Raw genomic sequence first — 6,071 nt, 5'->3', positions numbered from 1 at the left:
TACTTCCATCATCGCATTATTTGTTGAAGTTTCTACTAATTGATTAGTAGGCCGTCAAGTATTGTCCATTTTTTTTTTTTTACATTATAGGGATAGTTATCAGTGTTATCACTTTGTTGCTGCGTCATATCGATGGAAAGCATGTCCTACTCACCGGTGAGTAGGCAAGTATTATCCCAAATAATATACAATAACATAACACAGCCACAACAAAAATTCATTACAAATTTCATGAAAAAAAAGAAAAAAAAAAAAGAAAATCTGTACACATTAAAAAACCAAAAAAAAAAAAACAGAAGTGCAAGTTTTAAGGGATCCTAGTGATAATCAAACATGAATCAAGATCAATTCATGTGAATTATAATGTACAGAAATTATCAAACACAACGGATTGGTGTTGCAACTAATTAAACACGGGATAGGCAAAGATATAGAGAACTAAAAATAAAATCAACTACTACGTATTATACATCAACTGATCAACACTTCAAATATAGACCAAAAAATGAATATTTGTTTGTCTGTTCCAACTTCCAATTAGAACCAAAACTGCATATATAATGCAATATGGTACCCAAAAGTACAAGTTTTAACAGTAGAAGGCGGCACTATACTCGAGTATTACACTTACATACATACAACAGATACGCTTTGATCTTAAAACCAGTATAAACTATAGAATAAACAAAATTATGTCACTACTAATGCATAGGGGCAGCAAATGGGGTGGATTTGGTGTTCCTAAATGGCTTTTGAATGAATATGGTAAAATAATTAAAAACCCGAAACGGGTTTGGGGTGGGGCAGATTTAATGATGAACTCGCCCCGACTCCGCCTTAATTATATATGTACCTTTTAATTTATAGCCCTGACTCTGCCCCGATTATATATGCACCTTTTAATTTATATATATATATATATATATATATATATATTTAAGACTCTTGTTACTTTGCTGAAAGTGTCCGTTAAGATATTAATATTTATTATTTAGTAATTTAAAAGTTGGTTCAACATATTTATCAGCCTAATTTAAACACATTAGGCTAGTTTTTTTTATTTTATTTTTATTATTATTTTTTTTATTTACATAATAATAAAAGTGGTATAACCCGATTTGCCCCTATTGCGCCCCGCAATTAAATGGAGTAAATGGGGTGGAATTAATACTTTGTCTACCGTAGTAAAGGCGGAGATGGTATAACACTTACAAACCCGTTTCGGAGTAGGTGTAAAGTTAGTATGACAAATTTTCTATCAAGGCGGAGTAGGGTTTAGCCTAACCTGTCCCAACTCCACCCCGTTGTCATCTCTACTAATGCAATAAAAGTGGCAGAGATTTCTAGGAAGAGATTGGGGGAGCCATCAATCCTTTGCAAATCCAGAACATAAAGATTTCCACTGGCTTTGTAAAGCTATTCACATGATAAACACATAGTATTCATCAGTAAAGCTATTCACATGATAAACACATAGTATTCATTAACAATTGTAATGACTGATGCAAATACAAATCTTCTCAACTATTCTTGAATAATTTTGAATAATTGCAACTTTTTGTAACTTTTTTGAGAAATCTCGATATATGTTGATTCAATAATTGCACTTGTATTAAAATATGATTATGGTTTCAGATTTTTTTTTTAGGAGTCGGTGAAAGTAGCAATATCCTTGATAATTTCGAAAAAAAACAATAATGTGCTTTGTTTGTTCCAACTCCACTTGAAAAACTCTATGGGTTTTTCCCCTAGTCTTTTATCTAAAACATAAAATAAATAATTAAATCAATGAGCATGCCAGGAGAAATTACCAATTACTTGCTGATATTAAATTACCTGAATTTTCAAAAGTTAAATCCACTACACTAATGATGGTATTCTGTATTAAATTACTTGAATTTTCAAAAGTTAAATCCACTGCATCAACTAATGATGGTATCTGTAATTTTCTGCCAGCACATTAGTAATTTTGTTATCTTGACAGATGAGTGACCAAGGACGGATGTAGGGTAGGCTTGAACCTACCAAAAAAAAAAAAAAAAAATTTACTATACTAATTTTTAATTCAGTCAGAAAAAAATTTATTAACAGAATTAGCCACCCAAGCCTAAGTCAACACAACCACCACACTAAAATAAAGGCCCAAACCAAGTAAACCAGGCCGGCCCTGACCCAAGGCGAAAAACGCTGTCGCCTAGGGCCTCAAAATATATAGGCCCATGGATGATCACCGAAAAAACAAATTTTTTTTAGGGCAAATCATTTCAGCCTCCCCAATCGCCTCCATCTCTATTCTCGCTCTCGACTCTGAACTTGCTCTCTCTCTCTCTCTCTCTGTGCAACTGCAAACTACGAAATCTACAAGAATAAGAATTTCAAAACCCATATATTTCAGTTTATCAATCTGTCTGCAAGAATCAAAAGTTCAAAACCCATATCGGCATATCATTTCAGATTTTTCAGTTTTCATCGCCCGCTGTTCCAGTTCGGGTTCGCCGTTCGCAAGCTTCAGCCGCTGTTTCTCAACTCTCAAGCTTGCCCCCCTCTCTCTCTGCAACTGCAAACTTGTATGTATGGGTTGTTATTATTTTTTATTTTTTATTTATTTATTTATTTTTTTCTAAATTAACTAATCAAGGTGTGTAATTCTTCTTTTGCAAACTAAATCCGATTCGGTGAAATTTTTTATGATCTTTTGTAAATAATTTTTTTTTTTTTGTCAATTATTTCTAGAAGAAAATTTGAATCCGGGCATGAAAAAAGAAAAAAAAAAAAAGAATTTGAATTGGATTAGAAATCTGCAGAGATTGAATCTGAAACAATTTTTATCAACATGCCAAGCTTTTTGAAGATGGAAATCTTTCCAGAACTAAAAAAAAAAAATTCATAACAAGAACTTTGAAAAGCAAAAGTACTTAATATAGGGTAAAGCTCTAAAGTTACTTCTTGAAAATTAAAATACTTACAAAAAGCATGCTTTTGAGTGAATTCCATAGTGTTGGAAGGGGCTTGCACTAGTAGATTCTCAAATAGAATTAGTAAATTAGTCAAAAGAAGAGATAGGGTACTAAGTGGTGAATTGTTCATAAATAAATTGGTAATTTTTTTTATTGATTACCCAAATAGGATTTTCTATGCCTTAATCAGTCAATTGTCTAAAGAAACATTGTTAGTTAACTAAAACTGAATTAAACAATAGTTGATTTTGGTTGATATATTTTGATTTAGCCTACCCCATTGAGAAATCCTGGATGTTTTGTTTCACATAGAAATACAATCTGTGTAATGCACGAAAGATATATTCAATCTTTCTACCATATTTTTATTTTCAAATTTTGGTTTTTGATTTTCTTTTGTTATTAGAATCCAGAATATCAGGATATTGATTTGTTAATTTTGAAGATTATTTCTAAACTGATGCATTGTACTTTGTTATTGGATTAATTTAACATAAGAGCTGGGTATAATATGTGCTAATCACACCTATCCGTAATCACACCTCTTTCTACGGATAGGTGTCCAACATTTTGACTGAAAGTATAGTTGGGTTGGGTTGATACATGATACAGATAGTACTTAGATGGTGGTGTTTTAATTGTTATGAGTGAGATTGAGAAACCTCTTCCTCACAACCTGAGTGCTTTCTTATTTTTAGGGTTAGCATCGGGCTTTAACATTTAGCAAGAACAAGGTTCAAGAAACATGTCTCCTCAGTCATCAGGTAACAAACTCTTACTTTTTTAAAAATTTTAATTGGCATTTTTAGCTATTGGTTACGTTTATTTATTCATGTTTTACATACTGATTTTTTATTTTTGTTTTTGTTTCTACATACGTATATATAATATTGTTATGATGTGATGCTCGAACACTTTATTAATGGGAATTAAAGACTTGGAAGTTTAGTTTTCAATTTCAGAACATATGTTTTACAAGTTTATTAACGCTTTTAAAACTTTTCCTCTTTTGTCCTAATACTAAAGGTTTCTTTTCTGAAAGAAGAGAGTTGATGGGAATAGGTGGAGTCGGCAAAAAGAAAATAGGTATGTTTTTTTTGCCAAGCTAATTGAATTATATAAATCCCCTTATTGTTGTAGCAGTGATGTTGGTTTTAAAATGACCAATTATGGTTAGAAGTCTCTTTTCATTTTATCTTAATTAAATGTATATCTATGCAAGAGGATTACGTTATTCTAGATGAGGATGTTAATGTCAATGTCATGAGGATGTTGATGTCAACGTTGACTCTAGTGATGACGACTGATGATGTTGATAATATGTTGATGCACTCAAATTAAGTCAAAGCACTTAGAATTGAAGGAAATTTAGACTTGAAGACATACTATTGAGTATAGTGTCTAATTCTTTTAGTTACAAGAATCTTTGGTCACTTCACACACGATTTTTCAGTTCCTAAAATTCTGAAACAATGGTGTGTAATATGATTCATCTACTTGGGCTCTCTTCTTTTTCATCTCTCTAAACCCTAATTTTATCTGTGAAAAAGAAAAAGAAGACCCTATGCAATTTTAATTTAACTTTATCAGTTTAAGCATTGACGGAGCTTCTGAAATGTTGAAACTAAAATAACAAAGAAGAGAGAGTCCACCAATAAGAATTACCCAACTTAACACAAAATAATCTCTCTGAGCGTTTGGACTAATATTAGCATGGAAGACTTCTATAGATATGGACTTGTAGAAAATGACACTACTGTACTTGTTATTATTACTCCGTATTATTTTACCGGTGGTGCTGGTATTTTTTATTTTTAAATTTACAATACTTGTATAGTCTGCACCTATGTTTAGCTCTGGGCTCAATTGACCCGTCAAAGTTGCACCACTGCAAATACCACAACCCCCCTTGTGTCTTTCCGAAGAAGAAAAAAAAAAATTTACTTCGAGCCCTTCGTCGATGGTGTATCAATGGTTTTTTTTCTCACGATCTCACCCTTGCATCCGATGATTCTTCTGATCTGACACACAACAACAGTAACAACAGCCAGTGGCATCATCCGCCTCTTGTGAGGCAGCCTCAGAGAACGAAGCTTCACCACCACCGGCGGAGGAGGCGGCGGCTGCGGCTGCCGAAGCAACGGGCGGAGGGGAAATGGCCCGGGTTACCGAGAGACAATGTGTTCGGGTTGATCGTTCAGGTTCTCAAGGTCGGAAGAATCATCGGATGCAAGGGTGAGATCGCGAAGAAGATGTGCGAAGACACTGGCGCTCGCATTAGCATCCTCAGAGGCCCTATCCGTATCACTAATCGTATCGTCAGTACTCTCGCTCAATTATTTATTCTTTGCTGTCAATATTAACTTGCATCTATCTGTACTTTATTTTACCTGTTCTAGGGTTTGCGAATATATATATATATATATATATATATATATGTATATATGTATATATGTATATATATATATATGTATATATGTATATATGTGCATATAACCTAATATGAAACTGATTATACTTTTTAAATTTTTATTTATTTTTAAATCTTGGCTTCTAGACATGCTATTACCTTTGAGATTGCATGCTGCTTATTGATTACTTTATGCAGTAATTTTAACTTTGTAATGCATGGAGTGCATGTTGTTTATTTAAGTGAAAGATAAATATACTTTGTTCTTAGAAAATTTGTAATTCCCAGGTTTCTCCTGAAGTTTCTCTTGAACTTGGAACTGCTTATATACCCTGCTATACCGACAACTGAAATTATTAACAGAAATCTCTGCAGAAGATGTATGACGCCTTATCCTTCTTAGTGTTGGAGGATTGTAGTTGGTTGTGCTTTAATTTTTTTGAGGTTTCTACTTTCTTTCCCGCTGGATGTGAAATTTTGTACTTTTTGGCTTGGGTTTGAAAACCTTTTTGAGCATTTACAATCATTTCACTGGTATGTTGTGACTGAAAAGGAACTCTATAATAGAGGCATGCTAATAGAAAGTGAATTTGGCTATGGCCAGTGAGGAAATTGGCGAAGTCTGGTTATTGATGCCTGCTCTTTCTCTTAGTGACTGCACATGTTATATAGATACTGGATTGCAGTTCATATGCACTCATTAC

Source organism: Cornus florida, unplaced genomic scaffold, assembly GCF_030987335.1.
Source record: "Cornus florida cultivar Cherokee Brave unplaced genomic scaffold, ASM3098733v1 CherokeeBrave_3.0.0_Hap2_Chr06, whole genome shotgun sequence".
Taxonomy (NCBI): domain Eukaryota; kingdom Viridiplantae; phylum Streptophyta; class Magnoliopsida; order Cornales; family Cornaceae; genus Cornus; species Cornus florida.
This window is presented reverse-complemented; position numbering follows the sequence as displayed.